This window comes from Sapajus apella, unplaced genomic scaffold (assembly GCF_009761245.1).
Source record: "Sapajus apella isolate SASKATOON/1434 unplaced genomic scaffold, GSC_monkey_1.0 scaffold106, whole genome shotgun sequence".
Taxonomy (NCBI): domain Eukaryota; kingdom Metazoa; phylum Chordata; class Mammalia; order Primates; family Cebidae; genus Sapajus; species Sapajus apella.
This window is the reverse complement of record NW_022437046.1, coordinates 4,335,556-4,361,865: the sequence shown is the minus strand read 5'-3', so window position 1 is coordinate 4,361,865 and position 26,310 is coordinate 4,335,556. Positions and strand designations below refer to the sequence as shown.

The 26,310-nt window shown below is 53.2% G+C and overlaps 1 protein-coding gene across 6 annotated transcripts in view; it reads left to right on the top strand.

Annotated features, from left to right (window-relative positions):
- The first annotated feature begins 2,113 nt into the window (after positions 1-2,113).
- The window catches only part of GDPD5 (glycerophosphodiester phosphodiesterase domain containing 5), a 91,241-nt gene continuing 67,044 nt past the window's right edge, over positions 2,114-26,310 (top strand). For 2 of the 6 annotated variants that reach the window (XM_032259096.1, XM_032259093.1), the window contains exon 1: positions 2,149-2,858. The gene's annotated coding sequence lies outside the window, so the exon portion shown is untranslated. Of the gene's footprint in view, positions 2,859-26,310 lie in introns of all 6 variants that reach the window. The other 4 variants (XM_032259097.1, XR_004262940.1, XR_004262939.1 and 1 more) reach the window with 4 other exon arrangements.

The following is a 26,310-nucleotide window of genomic DNA, read 5'->3' as shown; positions in this document are numbered from 1 at the left end:
ACCAAAGGCAAGCAGCCTGGGGGAGTTTAGGAAGGCTTCTTGGAGGTGGTGATAATTCTCGGAGTAGGTGTCGAATAAATAATTGTTGGATAAATGCCCCATCTCTCATAAGAAGAGAGGGCACCTCCAAGTCCACAGCCTGAACTTTAGCCTCCAGCTAAAGTCCTCTTCTTTGTTCTTCCAACCAGTCTCTCAGCCATAGTCTGATGCCGTTTTATTTGCAGGGAATGCCCATGCTTCATCATCTGAAGCCTGCTGCCGGCCCAGTCCCTCGCCTGTTTCCTTGTCAGGTAGCACCTTTATTCTCCTCTTACAGATGAGGAACCAGAGGCTCACAGAGGGAGTGTAACCTGTTAAAGCCACACAGCTTTACCCTGGAATTTGATAGTGATGGGTGGATAGAACTCTGTGCCAGCTGTGTGGTCTCAAGAATGTCACTTAGCCTCTCTGTGCTGAGTCTTCCTCTGTGAAATGGGGCACCTATCACAGCATAAGGTTGGTGTGAGGCTTACAAAGAGGCTGTACTGTGCCACCAACATTCTTTAGCCCCCCAGGCCAGCTAGTGGCTTTCACATGGCTACTACCCCATTCCCCCACTGGGACACATTAAACTTTCATTCATACTTCAATTCCCTCCAGTGTCTTCTCTGCACCTGGTTCTGTGCAGACACACCGAAGATGGTTCCTTGGTCAAGTGTAGGGATCAGGCCTGTAATCCCAACACTTTGGGAGACCGAGGCAGGAGGATCTTGGAACCCAGGAGATCGAGACCAGCCTGAACAACATAGTGAGACCCTGTCTCTACAAAAAATAAAAAAACTAGCCGGATGTGGTGGTGCACGCCTGTAGTCCCAGCTACTCCAGAGGATCTCCTGAGCCTGGAATTTCGAGGCTGCAGTGAGCCGTGATCGTGCCACTACACTCCAGCCTGGGCCACAGAGCGAGACACTGTCTCAAAATAAAATAAAATAGAAATATAAATAAATAAAGACGGCTCCTGCACCGACTGTGCGGGGTGGGAAGGGGCGGGAGCAGACCGCAGATGCATCACGATTCCAAGTGTGTGTCCTCACAAAACTCTGCTCTTGAGTTTGTATTTTTTTTTTTTTTTTTTTTGGGACGGAGTTTCGCTCTTGTTACCCAGGCTGGAGTACAATGGCATGATCTCTGCTCACCGCAACCTCCGCCTCCTGGGTTCAGGCAATTCTCCTGCCTCAGCCTCCTGAGTAGCTGGGATTACAAGCACGTGCCACCATGCCCAGCTAATTTTTTGTATTTTTTTTTAGTAGGGACGGGGTTTCAACGTATTGCCCAGGATGGTCTCGATCTCTTGACCTCGTGATCCGCCCGCCTCAGCCTCCCAAAGTGCTGGGATTACAGGCTTGAGCCACCGCGCCCGGCTGAGTTTGTATTTTTAAAACTGACCACGACGCTCCTCCCGGGGATGGGTGCGGGGAAGGGAGACTTGCGGAAGACAAATTCACTCCTTATTTCCAAAAACTTATTTTTCACCGCTTCCTGGAATATGAACATTTCCCAGCCCAACTCTCACCTCTGAGTGCCGGGGACTAGAAACTGGGGAGGAGCAAGGTGACGGTGGCATCCCACCACCCCGGCGGGCAAGCTGCAGCATCCCTGGGACCGCGCCCTCGAGTATCCCCCCTCGCCTCCACCTTGCCTCGCCCCAGCTTCTTTTCCGACCCCGCCCAGTGCTCCTTTCCCATGACCCCCGCAGTTCCAGCACAGCAATCCCCGTGCTCGCGTCCCAGACTAGCCAGCCCTCGCACCTCTCCCTCCATCCGGGTCCCGAGGCCAACCCCTCCCCGGCTGGGCCAGTTCCGAATCCCCAGCCCCGCCATTGTCCTCCTGCAGCCGCACCTCTCCATTGTCCGCCCCGCCCTCTCCGAGGTAGAGTCTGCGTTCGGAGGGCGCCGCTCGGCTCCCACCCTCGGATTGGCTCCTGCGGCCCCACGCGGGGCCGGGGAGGGGAGCCGGCGTGCGCCCCGCCCCTGCCCGCAGCCGGCCGAGGCAGGGTCTCTGCTGACTCCGCCCACTCCAGGCGGGGCCGCTCTGCCTGGCGTTCGGGCGCTCGGGCGCTGGGTGGCGCTGCCTCGGCTGCGCTCGGGCTGCGGCTCCGGTGGGGGTGGGCGGCGGGGTTGACAGCGGAGGTGGCGGCGGCGCGTTGCTGAGCGAGCGGGGAGCGAGCGGGGGAAGAGGAGGAAGTGGAGCCGCGGCCGGGAGCCCGGGAGTCGGCCGCCGCGCCGAGGTCCGCCCCGTTTTGCGGAGCGAGCGGAGTCGGGACCTGGAAAGACTTCCCCGCGGGGCTCCGGCAGCCGCGCCTCCCCGCCGGCGCCTGCCCTGCCCTGCCGGTCCCAGCCCAGCGGTCCGGCGTGTGCGGCCGGGACGCGCGGAGCCCCGGCCCTGACCCGCTGCGCCGGGGCGGGACTCTCCTAACCCCGCGGTGCGGTCCGTGGTTGCGGGGTCGCTCCGCGCTTTTCCGTCAGTGAGGGTCGGAGCCCCCGCCCCGGGTCTAGCGCAGGGTGGCCCCAGGCCCTCGACTCCGGTGTGCGGGACCCCGGACGCCCCCCGCCTCTGGCTCCACGAGACCCCAACCTTCAGTGGCCTCCGCCCGAGTGCTTCGGACTTGGAACCGCGCGAGCGCCGGGAATCCCCGGCCGGGTCGTGCGCTCCGTGAGGGGTCCTAGGCGGGCAGGACAATCGGACCGAACCGCCGGGCTGGTGCCGCGAGCCCAGGCTGCCCGCTTCCTCCCTCCTCAGGCGAGGGACTCAGCGCCTGCCCCGAAGATAACACAGGGGACCCCTTCTGTCCCGGCGGTCCGCGAGAGCCAAGGCTGCAGGTGAGAGCCCCGGATGCGGGACAGGAGCGGTCCCCGACCCCATCGCAGCAGCGCGGGGGGCAGCGGAGGGATTGTCGGTGGGGAGGACAGGCAGAGGCTGGAACTAGCTGGGAGGGGGCGCGGGAAGGGGAGGGGAAAGAGAAAACCGGCACTTATTGAGCGCCCATTGTGTGCGGGTCCGCGACCTGCCCCGCCTAAGGCTCACTGCTGCTCCTGTAATAGGTGTTGTGTATTGTTATCGGCGCTTGCAGATGGGGAAACTGAGGCTTAACGGGGCTGAATGACCTTCTCTTTTCACTGCGGGGAAGAGACTGGGGAAGCGGGAGAGGATAGAGGGGGAAGAAGCAGAGCATTTGCGCGCGGATCCTAAGGCTGAGGAAGTGGCTTCTTGCCTCCCGCTCCCTGGCCATGTCACCCCCTAGGAAAGGTGACCCAGAGTTGAGGGCAGAGGTGGGAAGCTTCCCAGTTCCAAAGCTTGCCTCCCTGTGTGCCCAGGATGTGAGAGCAGCAGCTCCTGGTCCTTGTGTGTCAGACTCCAGGGTCTCTAAGACACTCTGGAGGTCCTGAGGTGTGCTTATCTGTTGGTGAACTCACTGCAGAGATCCCCAAGTAAGGGTCCCTCAGAGCTGGTGATGTGGCCCCTCTGGGGTGGCTGGAGATGGGGCTCACTTGGCTTACCCCCCTCACATTACTAATGGGGACACTGAGGCCCACCTGAGGGGAGTGTCAATTGTCTGGTCCTAAAACCAGTAAGTCCTTGAGCCAGTAGTAGACTTGAGAAAACCTTCCTGAGCATCCTTCAAGGTATCCACACTCCTTCCTAGTTAGGATCTTCTGGATAGGTGGCTGGGGCTTTCCCTATCCCTGATGTGAGATCTGGGCCATCATGTATGAGGCTGTGGTGAGACTCAGTGTGGCTGGTGCTGGGACCCCAAGGAATGCCTGCAGCCCCACCATAGCCTTTGGCCCAAATGGGAGGTCCAACCTCATTCTCTCCATGGCACGGGAACCTGCAGGATACCTCTGCCCAGGAAGGGAGGGGCCTGCTCAAGGTCCCAAGGCTGGGGGCTGCCAGGGCTGGGGCACAGTCCCAGGTGTCTTGATTCCCAGGCTGGGGATGCTGCTGCCACTGAGGCATGTAGGGAGAGGGGTGTTGTGAAAGAGCCCGTGGCATGGACTCTGTGGGCTCTTGTTCTGTGTGGGGAGGGGGAGGGGATATGGCCTTGGTCTGGCCCTGTGGCCTTGGCTAGGACTAGTTAACTCTTGATGTGCCCAACTCCTAGGAGTCAAGGGGAAACCACCTTGGAAGGTGGAGGAGGGTGGTGAGAGGTCAGTGGAAGTCTGGAATCTCAATCCCTGGGGGTTGAGGGGTTGGGGGAACCCAAAAGAGAAGGTGACTGAGGGGCTTGGGATTCCCTCTACCTCCTAACTCCATCCAGGGAGTCAAATCCTCACAATAATCCCTATATCTAAACAAAGCTCTTTGATGGAATGATTTCACACCTGTGAGCTCCTTTCATAATGTGGAGAGAGCCTGGAACCTGGAGTGGAGCAGAGGAGGGTTGTGGAGTTGCTTGGGACCTCTTGATGCATCCATGGTTCCAAATGCCATCTTAAAATGGGTTATGGCAGGCTGTGTGTTACCTGCTCAGTTAATGGGTCCATTGCCTCCAGCTGTCAAGTGTTAAGGGGTATGTTGTACTTGCCAAGATTGGGCAGGTTATTAATGGCTCAGTCTTGTGTGGGAAACTGAAGCTCAGAGAGGCAAAACCACGTACTCAGGGCCTTTGAGTTTGCTTGCAGAACCGTTTAAGTGCCAACTGCATACCAGGTGCCCTGGAAGTTACCCAGACGGGCAAAGCGGTAGCCTTGTGCCACAGTAACTGGTGAGCCCCAGACAGTGGTAAATCAGACAGACCAGGTGGGCGTGAGTCTGCTCTGCTTCCCACTAGTTGAGTGGCACTGAGCAAATCACTTCATCCCTCTGAGCCTGTAAAATTAGAATACCTCCTTTAGCAAGTTGTTGTGAGGACTAACTGAGCTACAAAGATGCAATGCCTGGCCAAATATCCATTTCCATCCCTGTGAAGAAAAGGAAGCTTAAGTTTGATCAGGAAGTCTGGGGAAATTCTCAGACTTGTCTTAGATTAGAACGCAGGATCTGGTTGCGGGCTCAGAGACCTAAATTTGCTCAGCTCAGGCTGTGTTGTGGGTCACACTCCCCTAGTCTCATAGCCTCTGGAATCAGTCTGCTTGGGGACACTGGCATGGGGCTCTGGATTCTTGCTCCCTCCTTTGGCTTCCTGCTGGCACGGCTGTGGTGCCCGGACCTAGTGTCCATTCCATCCCGCCCATTGTCTGACCTCCCTAGGCACCAAGCTGCAGTGAATAATTTATTACTCCCCTCAGCTGGGGGCAGGCTCTGGAAATAGCTCTATGCTCAGTGAGTTTCTGAACCCCACCAGAGGAGGTGGGGGCTCCTGTCTAGTGCTGTTAGCAGTCTTGGATATTGGGGGGGCAGGCAGGATAGGACAGGGAGAAAGTGTCATCTGGCCCCCAACAGGAGAGAGCTGGGGTTGATGATGTCCTATCTCTCCTTTTGGGGGCCAGATAGTCCCACAGGTGACACTGGGAACCAGGCTAGCTGAGCTAGGATCAAGTGGGCCTCGGATTCCAGAGAGGTGGTGAGGGGGAGGGGTAAGGGGGGTAGAGGGTAGAAAGGGGTAGAAGGGAGGCCCTTGAGGACTGGGGCAACCAGGAAGGCTTTGTCAGGGAGGTGGCTGTCTGAGCAGGAGCTAGAGGTCACTTGCTCTAAGTGGAGGGTGAGGTCCTGACATCCCTCCAAGAATGAATCCTGGCTGTGTCACCTTCTCACCGTGAGAGCATGGGCAAGACACCTGACCCCATCAGGCCTCCATTTCCTCCTCTGTGAAATGAGGGTTGTGATGTCCACTTCTCAGGGCTGTTACGGATGATCTTGAGGTCACATGTGTGAAACACATGACACTATAGGCACTCAACAAGGGAGTGCCTCATTGTGAGTGTGAATCATGGGTGGGCTAGTGGCGGGGCAGGTGGGATGGCGTGGTAAACCAAGAGGCAGGGAGAACTTAGGGCGAGGAGGCTGGCTTGGTGGAGTTAGTGAGGGATAAAAGCTCAGATGGGAGAGGGCCTTGAACGTTGGACAGAACTGACATTTCACAAAGCTTAATGGAGCCCCATTTAGAAGCCTCTATGGCTCCTTACCACCTGTAAGATGAAGATCAGGCCCTAGTTATGTTCAGGTCCATGCCCACCATAGCCTCTGCCCTGCCCTCTGGCTCATTGCTCTGCACTGTCTTCTAAACACACCACATGTGGCCCTATCGCAGCCCCTTTGCTTGTGGTTCCTCCCATCAGAACCGCCATCCCTGCCTCTTTTCCACTCATCTCCCCACCTGTCAAGACCTGACTCAGGTCATAAATTCCCTCAGAAACATTCCTGGATTACCCAACTCTCTGGCTATGCCCCCTCTGAATCTTTAACGCTCAACAGTAATAGTAAAAAATAATACCTACCATCCATAACATTTTGCAGTTTGTAAAATGTATCCACACAATACTACAGTGATGATATCAACAGTAACAGATACTCCTGAGTACTTATTATGAGCCAGACAATGTGCTAAATGCTTTATAGACACTCTTGTTCACACAAACTCCCTGAGGTAGCTACTGTTATCCCCTAGAAACTGGGGCTCAGAGAGGTACCTGATCTTGCCCAAGCTCACGCAGCTTGGAGGTAGGGATCAGGGAGCCAAGCTGCATTTGTTTGAATTGTAAATCTGTGCTTAGAAGATGTCCTGTCTCACTTCCACACAAGTACCTCGAAAGCATACTTTGCGTGTGAAAAGCCTGGACAAGGCTTTTTCTCAAGGCTAAGGAAGGGCAATGGACTGAGCATGGGGCCCAGGAAGGATGTGGGCCCTAGGCTGTGCACAGGCTGGCTGGCTGGCTGTGTGACCTGAGATGAGTTGGCCCCTCTCTGGGGTCCGGTGTGCTCATGTCCAGGGGAAGCAGGGTGAGGTCTGAGCTCCCCTGTAGCCCCAGCTTTCTACAGCATCCTTCGTGACCCTGGAAGGAGGAGGAGGAGACCACAGCACCAGGGCCAGAGGATATGATGTGACAGGCAGCTGTGATTTTTGGCCTGGCTGCTGTCTGGGCCAGCAGACTCTGTGGGTAGCTGCTGCCTTGCCCGAAGGAGGGTGGTGGCCTGAGCTGCAGACAGCATGGTCATTAGCTGGCAGAGAAGACCCTGTGATTGGGAGCTGGCTGGGCCAGGCCAGGTTGGCAGGACTGGAGGCAGGCTGGCCGGGCCACAGCGGGGTCACTGGCAGGGCAGCCAGCTTCTCCTCCCTTTGCCCCCTTTGGGGTGGTGGCAAACACACACTGGGCACCAGAGCTTTGAGGCCAAGGCTTGCCCTTTCTCCTGCTGTGACCATGGGAAAGAGCAGTAAGGAGTCCAACCAGGCCCAAAGATGCCGCCTTCTATAAGCTTCCAGGACTCCTCCCATGCAGGTGGAATTCAGGCCTCCTCTGCTGCTGAGCCACGGCCCTCTGCTCACTGACTATGGTCTGTGGATTGGGGTTCTGCTTGGTCTGCTTCCTTTGCTGGCTTGTCAAAACTAGATTCTGTGCCCCCCAATCCTCCCATCCTGCTGAGTGCCCAGCAGCGTGCCTGGCACAGAGCTGCACCCCTTGGGCCAAGGGAGGCAGTGCAAGCTCCCCTTGCTCAACTTTTGTGCCTCTCTTTTTTCCCTGTAAATTGGGGCTGATAATAACTTATTAAATGAGATGAAGAAAGTGAGATGCCTGTCCAGGCCTAGCACACAGGTGAGTACTCCATCAGCATGAGTCCTCTTGCCCATCCCCTTGATGGCTTTGTGAATGAGTGACTCAGTAAGAAACTGATGGAAGAGTCCAGTGGGTGATGGCAGGAGGGAGGGCATGCCAGGTGGCAGGGAGGCTTCCCCTAGGGGGACTTAGCTGGGGTTTGCAGAGACACAATTCCCACCACTTTCCCTATGAACAGTGGTGTGTAAGCAGGCACTGTTGGCCTGGAAGGTCCTGAGCTAGGTTCAGGCAGGGAGCAGGACTGAACTGACGACTTGAGTCTTCTTCTCAGGCTTCCATAGCAGAAATGACCCAGGTGGGAGGAGCCATCTGGTGTCCAGCTAGCAGATGCTGGGCAGAGAGTGTGAGTTCTTCCTTAAAGGGAAGCAGCATGTATTTGGTCTCCTCCACTGTACCCTCCAGCGCACACACACATCCAACCAAAATGTAACATTGTTGGAGATTCTAGTCTGTGGGGGAACAGCTTTAAACAAGCAAACACATAGATGCAGAACTTCCAAATTGTAACAAGTAGGCTCTTGAGGCAGGGGCTGGGCCCATCAGCATCTGTGGCTGGTGGCACAGAGTAGGGCTAAATGACTTGGCAAGTGATTTAACCTCTTTGGGCTTTAGTTCCCCCTATGTCAAATGGGGATAATTATAGCATCTTCATCTTAGAGTTGTGAGGATGAAATGAATTATACATGTAAAGCACTCAAAAAAAATGCCCAGCGCATAATGAGCACTCAGTGCAGGTTAGCTGTTAGGATCTGTATCTCCAGCAGCTAGCAGGAGATCTTAGAGAAAACAGGTGCTTGGGAAAGGCATTTGGAATGAATCCCAGGCAGAGGGCAGCTGCTCTGTGGAATGAATGAATGAACAGCCTGGTAGGGATGGGAGGACACAGAAGCAGTGACAATACAGAATGTGACAGGGAAGGCCAGGGGCCTGGGGTTGCCCAGCGCCAGCTGGGGAGGGAGTCAGGAAAGGTTTCCTGGAGGTGGTGCTGGTGTTGCTGAGTTTGGACCGCTGTGAGGTCAGCACTGAACGGGCTGAGAGAGGAGTAGCTCCTCTCCAAAGGTAGCTGGCAAGGGGAAGAGCTTGGGCAGACCCCAGGACCACTGGACTCCACAGGCCTTTCACTTCCCACCACCCCACACCGTCTCTCCATCTGTGACATTCTGCTTTCAGGGCATGAGGAAGGTGAAAAGGCAGGTGGGGAGGAAGTGTGGGCTGCTGGTCTGAGAGGCCCAGCTCTTCCTAGGCTTGTGACCAAATCTCCTACAGAAAATGATAAACAGGCCTGCTTTGAGTTCTTTTATCTTGTTGCTCCCAAGGCACGCCAGCAAGCAGAGGGGTCTTCCAGCGTTAATCCTGCAGCTGTTTAGCTTTTGAACGAGTGGACTCTTTTAAAAAAATGCCATGAAGAATGTGTCTCACCCTCCCACCCAGGAGGCTCAAAGAGAAACTTCTCTCCCACTGACAAGGGAGCTGGGACCCTTCAAGTGTCTTGAAGGAGCTCACCCCATGGGCGGTCTGAAATCAGGGAACCCCTCATGCTCCCTCGATTTGTTGCTAGCTGTGGAGCCTTGAGAACACCTTTATATTTTGCTTGACTTCTGCGCGTTTTGTAAAATGGGGTCATGGTAATAAATCCCCTCTTTCCTTAGAAAGGTATGGGGCTGGGGATTTTCAGAGGTGGGAAGGGCAGCTTCACATTAGAATCATCTGGGAAACTTTTAAAAGTCCTGCAGGTGGATCACGAGGTCAAGAGATCAAGACCATCCTGGTCAACAAGGTGAAACCCCGTCTCTACTAAAAGTACCAAAAATTAGCTGGGCATGGTGGCGTGTGCCTGTAATCCCAGCTACTCAGGAGGCTGAGGCAGGAGAATTGCCTGAACCCAGGAGGCGGAGGTTGCGGTGAGCCGAGATCGCGCCATTGCACTCCAGCCTGGGTAACAAGAGCGAAACTCCATCTCTAAAAAAAAAGAAAAGAAAGAATAAAAAAAAGTCCTGCAGGCCCCACAACCTCTGGGGCAAGACCCAGGCATCAGTAATTGTTGAAGCTCCCCTGGTGATTCCAGCTTGAGAGCTGTCCTCTGCAGCCTGCTTCCCACAGTGTCCCAAGATGATACTTGCATATCCCCAGGACAAGAAGCTCATTCCTTCCGGGGCTGCCCCTTCCCCGCAGGACCTCCCTCCCTGCAGAGATGAGGGGAGTGGAAAGACTTGGTAATCCAGTTAACCTGGGTTCCAGCATGCAGCTGCTTCCTGCATGTCTTCTCAGAGCCTCGGTTTCCTCCTCTGAAAAATGACAATAACAGCGATCTCTCTGAAAGGGCCACAGAGGCCAGACGAGGCCACACATGGCAAGCACCCGTACCATACCTGACGCTGGGCTGGACCGACACCCTAAACTCCCTGCCCCAGCCACCTGAGGCCAGATCTTTGAGACTGGCTCTGGTTGGGCTGGGATCAACACCCAGCCCAGGGCCCTTCCCACTGTCCCCTTTCTAAGATAAGACAAGGCAGTAAGTATTTTGTTTTGCTTGGTTTTGATTTAATGGTCAAAGTGTCAGACTCTCCTTAACAATGAAGCCTTGTCTGAATCTGCTTGTTTTTCCAACCTGGACACCCAACTGCACCACCTGCTTGGGGCCTCTGTCCCACCTGAGAGAACTGAAGAATGTCAGAGGATTTTTTTTTTTTTTTTTAATCCCGGGGAGGGTGTCCAGGGAACATTGGAGGCCTCTGTGCAAGTCCTCACCAATAATTGACCCCACTTAACTCATCCAGCTCTGCTGTGATTGCGAGCCAGTTCACTAAAATTATTTCAAGGTAGGCCGGGCGCGGTGGCTCACACCTGTAATCCCAGCACTTTGGGAGGCCGAGGCGGGTGGATCACGAGGTCAAGAGATCGAGACCATCCTGGTCAACATAGTGAAACCCCGTCTCTACTAAAAATACAAAAAATCAGCTGGGCATGGTGGCGCATGCCTGTAATCCTAGCTACTCAGGAGGCTGAGGCAGGAGAATTGCCTGAACCCAGGAGGCGGGGGTGGTGGAGAGCGCCCACCCCGCGCTTCCCCACCCGCGGGGGAAAAAAAAGAAAACCTCTCTCTCAAAAAAAAAAAAAAAAAAAAAAAATTATTTCAAGGTAGTGTCCAGGTGTTGCGGCAGACCCCTATTGACGCCAGTGAGGATGGCACCAGGTTCAAGAGGCCAAAGAGGAGACTCAGAGCCAGTGAACAAGACATGGGGTTTTACTGGGGCTCACTTGTACGGGAGAGAGTCTAGTGGCTGCCAGCCAGACAGAAGAACCACAGCCACTCGCAAAAAGTGTGCAGTTTCCTTCTCTTTTTTTGAGACAGAGTCTTGCTCTTGTCGCCCATGCTGGAGTGCAATGGTGCGATCTCAGCTCACTGCAACCTCCACTTCCTGGGTTCAATCGATTCTCCTGCCACAGCCTCCCGAGTAGCTGGGATTACAGGTGCCCACCACCACGCCCAGCTAATTTTTGTATTTTCAGTAGAGACAGGATTTCACCATGTTGGCCAGGCTGGTCTCAAACTCCTGATTCGTGATCTGCCCACCTTGGCTCCCAAAGTGCTGGGATTATAGGCATTAGACACCACGCCTGCCCCCTGCCCCCTTTTTTTGAGGCAGAGTTTCACTCTTGTTGCCTAGGCTGGAGTGCAATAGCGCGATCTTCGCTCACGGCAACCTCCACCTCCTGAGTTCAAGCAGTTTTCCTGCCTCAACTTCCCAAGTAGCTAAGATTACAGGCGTGTGCCACCACGCCCGACCAATTTTGTATTTTTAGTAGGGATGGGATTTCACTTTGTTGGTCAGGCTGGTCTCCAATTCCTGACCTCAGGTGATCCACCCACCTCGGCCTCCTAGAGTGCTGGGATTATCGGTGTGAGCCGCCGTGCCCAGCCTAAAAGTGTGCAGTTTCTAGAGCATTTTCACTTAGCACCTCCCCCTAACAACCTTCACCTAGCAACCTTCATTTACCGCAAAACAGCAGGCCTGAATCCTCTGTTTGGCTCACACATTCAGTGGGATGGGCTGAGGGCTCAGATGTTCCTCATAGATAAGGAATGGATCTCTGGGTTGGCTACTCCTGGATTCCTTAGCTCAGAACCAAACCGCATTCAGGTGTGTCTGCCGTATTGAGGCCATTCTCAGGGCTTGTTCAAGTCCAGTTATCGCTGTCCAATGTGTCTACCATACAGAAGACAGAAAACTTATGTTGAGTCCTGGCTTTGCCACTTATTGGCAGGATGACCCTGGAAGAATCATTTTATCTCTTTGAGCACGAGTTGTCGTTCCTGTAAAATGCATTAGGCGGAAGGACTTCCTGGGATTGCCTGAGAAGCAAATAAAGTTCTTGGTATGTGGAGCGCAGTGCCTACCATATTACTAAACACTCAAAAGATGTTGGTGAGTACACTTGCTGGGGAGCTGACCTCTGCCTCCGGCCCCTTCCTTCTTCACTGGCTGGTCCGAGCACTCCCCCAACCTGCTCCCCTCCCCAGCCCCACCAGGCTCAGGCTAAGTTAGAGGACTGAGGATGCCTGCACATGTAATCATGGGCATCACTTCAAACTGCTCCTCTTTAAGAGCAGAGGAGGCCCTGACAGCTGTACAGAGGAAGGCTCCAAAAGGGGCCATTGGTGGCAGTGCTTGGTCTCCTTGCCTTGGCACAGCCAGTGAGAGTGCATCAACCCAGAGTGACTGGCTCAGGCATTAGGCGTGTGACAAATTAACATGGGATAGTGCAGCACCAAGGGACTAGCAGTGGCTGGGAACAGTTACCACTCAGGGCTGAAGGAGCAAGAGAAGTAGGCAGCTATAGTGACAGGAGCTGTGGCCATCAGTGCCGGGGCCCAGTCAACCCAGGAGGCCTCACAGGGGAGAGGCCTCAACTTTCTTTCCTTCAGTCCTGCATTGGTGCTTCCTGTGGGGTGCACCTCCCTGGAAGCCAGCAGCACAGAGCCCATTACAGTCCATGGAGGTCCGTTCCCAGGGCCACAAGCAAGGTGGAGAGTGGCTCAGGAGAGGCAAAGCAAAGACACCTACTCGCTCTGTCCATTGAAAGCCGGGGAATCCACTGAACACACCATCCTTAGGACACAGTTTAAAGATCATCTGTTTTTATTGTACCTCTTAATGAGGGGGCTTTCAGCCATCACCCCAAAGATGAGTCAGCAGCCCACCCACCACAGACCCCTCAGGGAGAGGAGTTTTGGAGGTACCCATCTGTCCATCTCTGCCTCCTCCCCCAAAGCAAGCTACAGGTGGCTTCTGGGGTGACTCTGTCAGGGACAGAGGAACCTCTGGAGTGGAGCAGAAGTCGCAGATAGACTTTTGTCAGGTGAACTCAGGTGCACAGAGCAGCGGCCCCAGCCCAGAGCTGGCCCTGATGTGGCCACATTGCATACCTTCCTTAAAACTGGGCCATCATTGCCACAGTTCTGGGGACAGCCCTGGACCCAGAACATGTCCCCCATACCCAGGGTGCTATGAGCCATGCCACTCTGAGTTCAGAGGGTCTCCCAGGAGCCTATGAATGCCAAGTAACAGGAATGTGGGGCTGGGCAAGCCTGGGACAGGCTGTGCAGCAGATGCCACCAAATGCTGCTGGGCCCTGTGATGAGGAGTCTGTGTGTGGAGTTGGGTGGGGGTGGGGTTCCTGCCAAGCAGGGAGCAGAGGACAGAGAAGGCCTGTGCATGTAATGATGGGCATCCCTTCAAACTGCTCTTCTTTAAGAGCAGAGGAGGTGCCAGGGACTGAGCCTTGCCCAAGAGGAGGCATGGTCAGGGAAAAGACAGAAGACATGGCACTTTGCACAGAAAGCATGTGGGAGGCCCCCACGGGTGTTTTCTGCAGGGGCACAGCCGGCAGGCCTAGGACATAGAGCCCTTTACAGCTGGCCGCAAGTGAGCCCTCCCTCTCCTTCCTGAAAGGAATACCTGTGGTGTCCACCAGCTCACACTAAGCATCTGAGACGGCACAGGGAGTTGCCCATGGCAGGCGTGCTTCCCAAGAAGGAAGGTGTGTAGGCCTCAGAGTTAGAGTTCTGGCTTTGAATCCTGGCTCTGCCTCTTTTGAGTGGAACTTAGAAGACATGGGCAAGTCACTTAGCCTCTCTGAGCCTCAGTTTCTCACCTAAAAAGTTAGAGCAGCAACACTTACCTTCCAGGCTGGTTTGAAAGTAAAATGACATGATGGAGGAGACAGCATCCTGTATGTCAGAGGAGATGCTACAGTTGCCCTCATCGTGCCCCTCTTCTCTGTGTGCTGTTCATGCTTCATGCCACTGCAGGAAGTTCTTCTTGGGACGAACCGAAGTCCATTCTTCTGCAGTTGGAGCCCTCTTCCTCTTGCTGGGACTCTGCAGAAGCAGACTTAGCCCCTCCTTCATCCAGATATGCCCCGTCAGTGCCTGCAGTGAGTGAAGCAGGGAATGGGGTGACCAGGTGTTGATTTTCACCTTGAGGTTTGGGGGCCCAGCTGTCAATGGCCAGAGTCTCTTTACTGGGGCAGGATAGGGGAGTGCATCATCCTAACTCTTCACACTGTTCCTCTCTCTGCTTAATCCATGCTCCAAAAGGGGTGACTCTGGGCCAGTGCAGGCAGCCCTGGGCTGGGCCTAAAGGCCTGGGTCCTGGCATCTCTGTCTCACTGTATGGCCTGAAGCCAGTTAGCAACCCTTTCGGGCCACCATGGGCCTGCAAGGATGTCTGTGCTCTGGGGCCCAGGTCCCTCCACTGAAGACATATGCAGTTCTGCCTGAAGACCCTTCTGCCTCTCCTCTGCTGCGACCCTTGCCAACCTGGAAGTCAGCACATTGGGTCCTGCTGGTGGCAGCAGCTGAGCCCACCTCTCAGACCAGGACTGCCAAGGGCAGGCTGAGAATTCAAGGTTAGATGGGTAATTCCTGGTAGGCAGGGTTATACCTCCCTCCTCAAACCAGGGATTTTAAAAGCCTGGCTCTCCCCTTCCTGCCCACTCAGCTGATCTACCCAGCTCAAGGGCAGTCATGTTGGAGTCTTTCCTTGGAGTGGACCCTTTTGCACATGAAATCTGCTTTCAACCCTCATTTTGCAGGTGGGAAACCTGGGGCTCAGAGAGGTGAGGTGACCGGCCCGAGGTCCCACAGCCTGTCAGCGGGGAGTGGCAAGGGTCCCTGGGACAGCTCCCATGGCACCTGGGCTAGGCCGTGAACTCTAGGTCCTTGGCAGGAGGGAAGTGAAGAAGAGTAAGGAGGCTATGAGCCAGGTGGTTTCCTGGTCTAGGAGGAACCCTGCTCTGTGGGCCTTGAGGGGTCATCTGGGGCTCCTGGGATTGCCGGGTCCCTTTCCCTGGGAGGAATTTAGCTGAGGAATGCCAGAGGTTGAGAGCAAGAAACCCGGGAGTTCTGGTCTGTGGCCAGTTCTGAATGCCCCTGTGAACTTCAGTGTTTGGTTTCACGGAGGAGTGAGGACTGACTTCTTGTTGCCTTTGGACACATAATAGTTTAACTTTACAAAGCGCTTTAATATCTATGATGTCATCACATCCTCACAGCAGTCTGTGAGGAGGAAGTGTGGGACTTGTTTGGGAGGGCAGGAGAGTGTGCGCTCTGGAGTCGGACACACTGGAGCTTACTCCCAGACTCCCACCAACTCTCCGACCTCAGGCTTGTTGGTAAGTAGCTGAGTCTCAGATTGTTCATCTGTGAAAGGGACAGCTTACCCTACGACAAATTGTTAGCAATACCTGCTTTGCTGGCTGTATGCATTAAGAGAACATCTATAACTGCTGGGTCAGTGACTGGTGCCAGGTAATAGTTTTCACGATTTTTATCAGCCCCACTTTATAGATAGGAACATGGAGGCTCAGAGAAGGACGGTGACTTGTCTGAGGTCATGTAATGATTTAACTCGGTCTTCCAGACTTCTTATCTGTGAGTTTTTCTACAGAACCTCCCTCTCCATCCTCAAGTGACTCGACACCTCATTTATCCAGAAGCTTCCATGTGTGATGCTGTCTGGACGTGGCGTTGTGTCCCCAGTGCCCAACAGCGCTTGCCTGGCATACATTAGGCACTTCAAAACTGTTCGTCCTGTGCATGTATGTGTTGATGAGTTCATATAAACTGTAAGAAGCATGTTTCCAGAAGAAGCAGCTAAGGGCTCTGTCTTCTTGCCCTAAAGTCTTCTTTCTTTCTTTCTTTTTTGAGATGGAGTTTCGTTCTTGTTGCTCATGCTAGAGTGCAATGGTATGATCTCAGCTCACTGCAACCTCCACCTCCTGGGTTCAAGCGATTCTCCTGCCTCAACCTCCTGCTACCACGCCTGGCTAATTTTATAGTTTTAGTAGAGATGGGTTTCTCCATGTTGGTCAGGCTGTTCTCAAACTCCTGACCTTAGGTTATCTGCCTGCTTCAGCCTCCCAAAGTGCTGGGATTACAGGCATGAGCCACTGCACCTGACCCTAAAGACTTCTTTCTGCTCTCTATCCCATTAAAAACAACTGTAACAGTTTTGGTCGGAAACCTTTGCAAAAGGGATTCATCACTTCCTTCCCCTCAACAATGCTGACATGGATGGCTGGAAGGATGGGCCTTAGGAACCCCGCCTGCCTTGCTGAGAATGCCGACACTGCTTGACCCCTGTGCCAGGCGACCCTGGGTTGCTGCACATGTTTAACTCTGGCTTCTGGCTCTTCCAACCCTGTCTGTTTCTTTATCCTGCTGCCCACAGACTTGCCTCCAGAGGGCTGCACCTCTTTCCTCTCCCCTCCTGCGTTTGTGTGTGTCCTTCCCAATTTGCTGCTTCTACCAATTGGAGTCTAAGAAATGGAACAGCTGACCTTACTGGAATTGGTTCATGTATTCATTGATACCTATTCAACCAGCTGTTGGTGAGCCAGTGTCACACTGGGGATTTTGTCTGTCCATTCATCCATTCATCCATGCATCCGTGTATCCATCCATCCATCTGTCCTGATTGAGGACCTCTGCAGTGGCTTGTGATCAATCAGGACATGACCACACCCTTCTGGCCCTGTATGCAGTGAATAATGATGCACATAGCAAATGCTGGCACAGGATTTGACCGTTTATAATCTGCCTCTGCTTACCTTACCACACTTTGTCACAGCAGCCCTAAGAATAGCATCATCCCCATTTTGCAGACAATGAAAGCAAAGCTTAGCAGGATGGGGTCCCTCACCCAATGGCCAGCAGTGAGCACAAAATCACAGTTTGAACTCACTCAGGTCTCTAGCCGGGCCTGTTACCTTCTGCCTCCTTTGTGCTTCGTTTGGAAGCTGCCTGAATCCATGTTCATTATTTGTGTCTGTCATGAACTATTGGTGGTGGTGGCTGAGGTTGGACCTTCTGCCTCTGTAAAATGGTCAGCACAGGGGAGTGTGGCCCTGGCTACATGGCAGCCACAGACACCCTTCAGCCTGCAGACCTTGTCCCACTCGAACCCAGGCCCACTCTCTAGTCCACACTTCCCAAACTGTCCCCTCAGGAGTCCTGGTCTCGTGGGACAGTAACGGATTCGAGGATGCATGAGCGTACAGATTTGGGAAACGCTAGGTCACATAAATCCAAACAGGCCTTCTCAGGGTCTTTAATGTATTAATATGAATTAGGGACCCCAATGGGTGGCCTAGTATGCAGTCAGCCTTTCCTAAGATCATTTGAACATGCAACTTCTTGGTTAAAGGGCAGGGTCTGGACACATGATCTCAAGAAAACACTGAGAAGATCTCATGGGCGAACCCTGACCTTGCTGTTTTGCACGTGGAAGCCTCCAGCTGGTTTCCTGCCCCAGGATTGCATTTTGAGAGAGCATCACAGGGAATACTCTTTAGCCTCAGGGAAGATTCGGTGATAATGGTGGAACTTCAGGCAGCAGGCTCAAGTGGCAGGTAGAGATATTTTTATTCTGTCATCCACCAAACCAGCATATCTCAGACATGTACTGTGTGCCAGGAACAGGGCCAGGACTTGGAAATGCCAAGACAAAATCTGACTAAGACTCTTCCGTTGCATCTTCCCGTGCCCACCGAGGGTTTTTAAAGAAAGACAAGCCTTAAATGTATGCCTTAAAAGGAAGAAGTGATTTGTTAATTGCTCTGGGACGTTGCATTGAGTGGGTGACACATTTACACAGTTCAGTGGAGCTGCACCTTCTTAGTCCCAGGTCCTGAAAGGCAGAGAGTGAGGCAATTCCAGGACGCATTAGCCTGGGCAGAGTGCACAGATGTTGCAAGGGAGGTCAAAAGCATGAGGAGGCCCTGAGGCGAGGAGAGGAAGAAGGGAGCGAGCTTCCTCCTGGGGTCCATCAGTCTGAGCTTGGGGTTGGGGGCACTTAAGTGAGGCTCTGCGAAGAAGAGATGAGGGAGTGGGGGCAGATGGGCTCCAGCTGGCTGGAAAGGGCACTCTTGGAAGAGCAACAGCGGGAGCAGAGGTGAAAGGAGGCTGCACATGACACTGTGTCATTAGGACCTTGTAAGGTGCCATGGGAGCAGAGGGAGGGAAAGGAGGTCAGATGGGGCTGAAGAAGTTTCTGGAGTGGATTGTGAGGGTCTGAGCATCAGCCAAGCAGGTGCCTGCCTGATGAGGAGCCCCTTCAGAGCTGGTCACATTCATCCCAGTGTCCTCAGCACCTGGCTGGTGCCCAGTGGGCGTTTGTGGACTTTCTGGACTCTTCCTCTGTAGGTGTCGTGTTCTTCACACTCGTAGTCAAGCAGGGTCACCTGGCACCTCCCTTCCCACTCTGAAGAGCTCGTAGGAGTTCTCGATGCCTGTGCAAAGGAAGGCCTGACCACTCCCCTTGTCCCCTGCCTCAGAGTCCTCTGGGTTGCCCCAGCAGGGCAGGGGCCGTGGTGCCCTGAGTGGCGCACAGCCCTCCCGCTGCCAGGGAAGTTTGCCCATCATGCTCTCCCTTCAGCAGTTGGCCCTCTGAGTCCAGAAGGACATTCCCTGGTGTCCTGTGACTGGGAGTGGTGGTGGGGTTGAACGCATGCTGCAGCTTGGCACAGGGAGGGAGCTCTGCTTCCACTTATGTGAAAATGGGCAGTGGGACACAGTGGCTCACACCTGTAATCCCAACACTTTGGGAGGCTGAGGCAGGCAGATCACTTGAGGTCAGGAGTTCGAGACCAGCCTGGCCAACATGGTAAAACCCGTGTCTACTAAAATACAAAAAACTAGACCGGGTGTGGTATCTCACTGTAATCCGCTCACTGTAATCCAGCACTTTAGGTGGCTGAGGTGGGTGGATCACCTGAGGTCAGGAGTTCAAGACCAGCCTGACCAATATGGCAAAACCTCGTCTCTACTAAAAATACAAAAATTAGCCAAGTATGGTGGCACACACCTGTAATCCCAACTACTTGGGAGGCTGAGGCAGGAGAATCACTTGCACCTGGGAGGCGGAGGTTGCAGTGAGCCAAGATCATACCACTATACTCCAGCCTGGGAGCCTGGACAACAGAGTGAGGCTCTATCTCAAATTAAAAAAAAAAAAAAGAAAATGGGCAAGTAAGTCAGCCTCTGAGCCTCCACCTTCTTGCCTGTTAAAGTAACTTCCACACTGGACTTTTACGAAGATTGAACGAGATAAAGTTTGTGAACATGAATTGTAAACTGACTTACCCCACAAACTTTACTTGTTAATGACAAGTAAACAGTTCCTGTTATTAACAATATTCATTTGTCCAATTTCTATTAATCCCCTAAGCCTCTGGCCCACTCACCTCTTTTCAGGAAGTGCTCCCTGGCATCCGCTCACTGTTCTCTGTGCAAGCTGCCCCTGCTGGTACATTTTATCCAGGTCAGAGCAATAGGAGCCTGTGAATTATGTACAAGTCGCACACATAGGCCAGAACTGTGTGTCTGCAGCCCTGTCTGTATGTGTTTGAACAGAAAGAAAGATGGTGCTGCCCCTCCTGTCTGCTGGGTCCTGGGACCAGATACCACCTCTTTCCTGGCTGCAACCCCGGAGTCGTGGCCTCTGGGGAAGGCTGGGAGCACATGTCAGGAACCCCCACACGTACTTGTCTGTCCTGTTTACAGTCTGGGTCTAACATGGCCTGCCCACATACAGGAGCCTCTGTGTCCTACGTCCCTGGGTGGCTGGTGGGCACAGTTTTAGGGGCTTGAGAACAAGACAATCACTCCACATCCCTTCCACCTCCCTGTTCGTGTCAGGAGTGTCAGTCGGGATGACCAAGGTCTTCGATGTGGACACTGCTTTATTTCATCAGGGCCTGGGCTACCCACTCTGGGAGGTCTGCAGCCTGTCACATTATGCTGGGTGAAAACCACCTGCCCCGGGTAGGTGCTGCAGGGACAAGGCTAGGTTGTCCCAGCATCCCTCCTCCTGGAATTCTGGGGGTCCCTCTCAGTGCCCTTGTTCCTGAGCAGCTCCAGATGGTCCTGGCCCTATCGGGGGGAGTCGGGGCAGACAGCTGGTGAGGCTGGCACCCAGAGGCATCACAGATGCTCCCTCTGCTTAGATTGGCATGGGGGCCACAGTGGGGGAGGTAGAGTGGCAGGCAGGAAGAAAGATATAGTGGAATATTGATGTAAACTTAAGCAGATTATTTTAAAAAGGTCCCAGTGAACAAACGTCAATTTACCCTCCTCCAGCTCTCCTCCTGTCTTAACAAAGCCGAGCAGGAACACACCTGGCTTCCTGTCCTGGCTCCATCCTTGTGCCTGTGCAAGCTTGAATTTGTGTCTGGGCCTCTCTGAGCCTTAGCTTGCCTCATTTTAAGATGCTGATGATAAGGCCAATGTCACAAGGCTGGTGCAAGATCAAATCAACCCAGTGGGTGGCACACCCAGGAGGGCACTGGCTGTGTGGCAAGCAATCGATGTGCTAGGCAGATCTAATGCTAGACCAGAGAAAGAAATTGGATGTTTTTGGATGCTTGACCTGCGGTCTCTCTAAGCAGGAGAGAGGAAATTTTTGTCAGCTTCCTCAAAACGGTCAGTGCAGCTTAGACACATTTTTATACCTTGTGACTCCATCAAAAGGACTTCCAGATCACCCAGGTATTTTCTGACCTTTCCTCTGGGACCAGGTAAGCCACTGAGGGCGAGTCCTGACTCTGTCATATTAGCCAGGTGACCTGGGGGAGTCCCTTGTCCACCCTGTTCTATAAATTGGAGCAAACAAGTACCTAATTCTCAGGCTCATTGTGAGCTTCAGATGAAAAATAATCTATAAAATCCTATTGGGAAAAAGAAAAAAAAAGCAACTGATAGTGGGTGATGGGGATGGGTGTTGGGGGATGGCAGCCCAGGGTGCAGGTCAAGGGCTCAAGCAGCTGAGGCTGGTGTCCCGTCCTAGTGACTGGCAGGCTCTGTGATGGTCAATGCAGTGGAGTCTAATTTACTTACCTTAATGGGACAGCTGCTTAATTAGCCTGTGAGTGTTCCTGACAAGTGTCCCTGTGAGTGTCCCCAGCATCTGACAGGATCAGCTCTCTCCAGACCATGTGTGTGCTCAGCTGGCCAGCCTTGGGTGTGAGGCATCAGCCCACTGTCTCATCCCCTGATTCTTGGCTTGTCACTCAGATGGCCTCGTGGGGCAATCACTGTATCAGAGATTAAAGGAACAGGAGACAGCCCTGCCCTAGGAGCCCCGGTCTGGGCTGGAAAGGAGGAATGCAGAGAAGGCTTGGTGGCTGTGACCCAGTGGGGCTTGGAGGCAGCCAGTGGCCCCTAGCCAGGGAAGGATTATGCCCGGCTCTGCCACCAATTCTCTGTGTGATCTTGATCATAGGCCCTTCCTCCCTTTGGTCCTCAGTTTTCCCCTCTAAAAGAGGATATTAGAAGAAGTGGTCCCAGGAAGCTGTGACCCACAGCAAAGCAAGGTGAGGGGAGCAGTAATCTCTGAAGCAAGCCCAGCCTGGGGTTCTTGGCCCAGCTCCTGCACTTTCCAGCCTGTGACCTTGGGCAGCCCGCCCAGCCTCCCCGTGCTCACCTAACAGGGGTATGCCGGCCCTGCTGGCACAGAGCAGACACTGAACACCCTGTCCAGCAGTGGCTGGCAGTGGTGGGCCCCAGGGCAGCTTTGGCCCTTCCCCTCTTTCTTTCCCTGTATGTCCTACAGTACCCAGAAGTTCTCCAGGGATTCTTGCCCCAGTGGATTAGGGATGGCATGAAACAAGTGTTGCTGACCTCAGTGCCAAGTCCACCATGTTGTCTGTGCTACTGCCCTGCCTGGGGACCCCAGGATTGGGATAGAGCTGGCCATCCTCTGCCTCTGAAGGGATGGATGGAGAAGGAGAGGGCCGGGGCAGGGTGCACCTCTAGAGCCCAGCGTCCATCCTGTCTTTGTTGGCATCTTGGAACCTTGGTCCTTGGAATCATGGACTCTTTCAATTTCCACATCTTGGAAGCACAGGATCATGGAACCATAGAATCTTGGTGATATGAAATCCAGACTTGGAGGTGGCCTTGGGGTCACAATCCAAACCCTCATCCAGGCCAGTGAGCCCCTCTCAGGCTCTGTGAACACTCTGATAACTGGGGAGTCCTCTGCAGCCCCCTCAGGTGGGCCTCAGGCTTCAGTCAGATCACAGGGCTGCCCCCGCCCTTCCTTGTGGTCTTGACTGGCCACTGTGATGGTGTTCCTGGGGCTGGTTAGTGCTAATGGACAGCTGGGATGGAACCAGGCCCCTGCTCAGCTAAGAATAGAAGGCTTTGTGTGATTTAAGTAGCAGCCGGATCATATCAGGCCTCCCAGCCAGGCCCCAGGGAGCTTATTAAGTGGGATCTGGGGCCACCCTGGGTCTTCCTAGGTGGAGGGGCAGCTGCTGGGCTTCCCCAGGGTTGCTCTCTTGTGACTACTGGATGGTGAATTTTCCTTTTTCCATCAAGTAAATTCATCCCTCCTCCTTCGTCCTCCCTGGGGCTGGCTGAGGAGCATCACCCAGTGTTCCTGCAGGGAGTGTCTTCTGGGAAGAGCTCAAACAAACAAAGCATTGCTGAGAGGAACCAACAGATCAATGAAAATGTCTGTCTGGAAAGGAGAGAACAGACGATGGCGACCTTTTATTGAATGCCTACTGTGTGCCACGCCCTGGGCTCAGCATTTTATGCTTTTGCCATATCCAGCCCTCCCAAGGGGTTCTGAGAAGGGTCCTTATCCCAATGATGCGGATGAGGACACAAAGTCCCAGCTGGTACTTGGTGGAGCTGGTATTAGAACCAAGGAGTGCCCCGCCCCGTTCCTTCTGGGGGAGGAACTGGGGGTTCCTGAGAGCCAGGGAAAAGAGGCAAGAGTCAGAATTCTTGGAGAGAGCCGAAGGCATGGAGGATTTTGTCTCAGACTGTAATGATTCATGCTTTACCTTCTGCTAGAGTCTTTTCCACTTTTGGCAGCATGGAATAGGAGAAACAGTGCTGGACTGAGGGAGGAATTGTAGCCCTATCACAAATATAGTAGGTGCTGGCACATGTTGGTTAAGTTTGAATTAAACCAAACCCACTTAGCTCTCAGATTTCCCTTCTCTGAAGTGAGTAGAGGCCGCCTGAGGCAGGATCATGAGGCTGAGGCTCCAGATTCCTGGTCTTTTGACCAGAGAATATCCTGGTTCCCCTCTCTGTAGGACTCTGGTGCCTCCCACCTCCCGCTCAGAGGTTATTCCCAGTGTGGGAATTGGAAGGACACCTGGCAATCACAGGTCACTCTCTGATGATACAGACAGGAAGACTGGGGCCCCAAAAGGACAAGGACTGGCCCAAATCAGTGAGTGGGCCTGGGAGCACATAGTAGGTGTTCAGGAAATCCCCTCTTCCAAGCCAGTGCCTGCTCTCCTCTGGAGCACTGCTTTTCGGTGGTGATCTGGAGGGCTGGGGGTGGTCCAAGCCTCTGTCTGTAGTGTCCCAGGCCCATCTGCACTTGCCCAAATCCTGCCCATCTCAAATGCCCCTCTTCTATGAAGGCTTTCTGGTCTCCCCTTCCTAATACCCTTTCTAATCTCCCCGTCTGCCTCAAGAGTGAGAGTATTTTTAAAAATTGTACTATTTTATGTTAACAAACATAAAATGTATCATCCTGACCGTGTTAAATATGCTTCCATATGTTATCTATATTCACATTCTTGTGCAGCAGATCTCTAGAGCTTTTCATCTTGCAAAGCTGAGACTCTATACCTGTCACACAGCTACTCTTCATTTCCCCTTCCTCTGGCCCCTGCCACCCACCATTCCACTTTCTGTTTGAGTTTGACTATGTTAGATACCACATGTAAGTGGAAGCATACAGTATTTGGCTTATTTCACTTAGCATGTCCTCATGGTTCACCTACGCTGTAGCCTGTGGTGGGATCCCCGTTTTTGTTCAGGCTGACCGCTGCTCCGTTATGTGATTAGGCCACATTTTGTCTTTCCATTCACTTGTCAATAGACCCTTGGGTTGCTTCTACTTCTTGGCTCTTGTGACAGAAGTGGGAGTTTTGAAGTCGGATGGACCTGGGTTGGACCCTGGCTTTTAGCCTCCCTTTAGCTGAGTCTAAGACTCTCCTCACCTGCCACTGTACCCAGTGGGATTGCTGCAAGGAGTAGAAATTGTTCATGTTGAAACATGTGGCATACAACAGGCTTGCAGTGAGTAGTAGGTGGGATTTATTCTCTTATCCACTTTCCATCTAGGGACAGGTCCCTTTTTCCCGTGGCTATAGGACCCATGACTCACCTGCACCACATCCATGAGGCCAGCTGAGCACCTTGCGAGTCTTAGAATACTGGAGCTGGAGAGCACCTGTGCACAGAGAGGGGCAAGGACTTTTCCAAGTTCACATAGCCCAGTCAATGGCCTTGCTAGGATTAAACTTGGCTTTCCAGCCTCCCAGCCTGGGGACCTTACAGTCCCTGAGATCTACAAGCCTTGTCCTTAGGAGGGATCACCTCCCCAGAGGCCTGTGTCTAATCCTGCAGCATTCAGGGCTGGGGGAAGCAGGGGCCTGGGAGATCAACATCTCAGGAGGCTCAAGAGATGAGCATCTATGGTGGGTGGAGGCCAATGGCACCTGCCAGTCTCCTTTGATCACCTGACTTCCCCCAGGGCTGTGGACAGTGGAGCTGCTTCAGCCTCAAGGGCACTCATGTCAGACCCATTTGCATGGTGCAGGCTGTCTAAGGTCCTTGCCTCACACCTGGGAGCTCACTCTACTTTTGCTCACTTTCATTCTTTCATTTGCCTATTCCTTCCTTCACTCATTTATTCAGCAACCACTCCTTGAAGCCTGCTGTAGGATGGGAGACCAACAGACCTTGGAGGCACTCAGTATGGCATAGTAGTGAGTAGTATGGATTCTGAGGCTAAACTGCCTGGCTTCAAATCCTGGTTCTGCTAGTTACTGCCTCTGTGCCCTTGGACAAGTTGCTTAGCCTCTCTGCTTCAGATCCTTCTCTGAAGTAGGGAGAATGATAGTTCATACTTTATACTTGTTCCAGTTACTGTTGTCACATAACAAATCACCCCCAAACTTAGTGCCTTTATATAAGAACAATCATGGCTGAGCGTGGTGGTTCATGCCTATAATCCCAGCACTTTCCAAGGTGGATGGATCACCTGAGGTCAGGAGTTCAGTTCGAGACTAGCTTGGCCAACATGATGAAACCACATCTCTACTAAAAATACAAAAATTAGCTGGGCATGGTGGTGCATACCTGTAATCCCAGCTATACAGGAGTCTGAGGCAGGAGAATCACTTGAACCAGGAGGCAGAGGTTGCAGTGAGCTGAGATCGTCCCACTGCACTCTAGCCTGGGCAATAGAGTGAGACTCAGTCCCAAAAAAAAAAAAAAAAAAAAAAAAAAAAGAAAGAAAAAAAAAAGAACAATCATTATCTGACAGTTTTTATAGGCCAGGAATTTAAGTTGGGCTCACCCCTGCAACTCTGGCTCAGGGTCTCATGTAGTTTCTGACAGGTGGCATTTATAGTTGGGAGGAGCTGGGGCACCCAGAGCTTAGCCCAGCTTCTCTTGCTCTTTGTGGAGTCTTAGGCCTTTTTTCCCTCTCCGCGAGCTTGTTTGAGCTTTCCCACAGCAAGCAGTCTCAGAGCAGCCACGGTGTCTACACAGTGGTGCAGGGCTGCAGCAGGAATGTCCCGGTGTAGGAGGCAGAAGCTGCATCACACTCGATGACCTGTCCTTGGAAGTGGAGTAGTATCACCTCAGCCATTACTCCCAAACCCTCCCAGATTCAAGTGGGGGTAACAGGGACCCCACCTCTCTCCATGGGACTGGTGTCAGCATCACTTTGTAAGAAGAGGGTGTGGGAGATGGCAGATGTCTTTGGAAATACAATCTGTTACAGTTGTGAGAGTTAGATGAATTAAAACAGGAAATGCCTAGACGAAGGCCTGGGATTGTATAGAAATGGTTACTCTATAAAGCCAAGGGGGGTTTTGACCATATGCAACTTATTCATGATGTGCTGACTTTAGGACATGACTGCCACTGTGGAAGCCAAACCACTGAATAGCAGCATTTCCCATTTGGGTATTGAGGGATCTCTAGGAGTTCACCAAACTGAAGCAAGTGAAA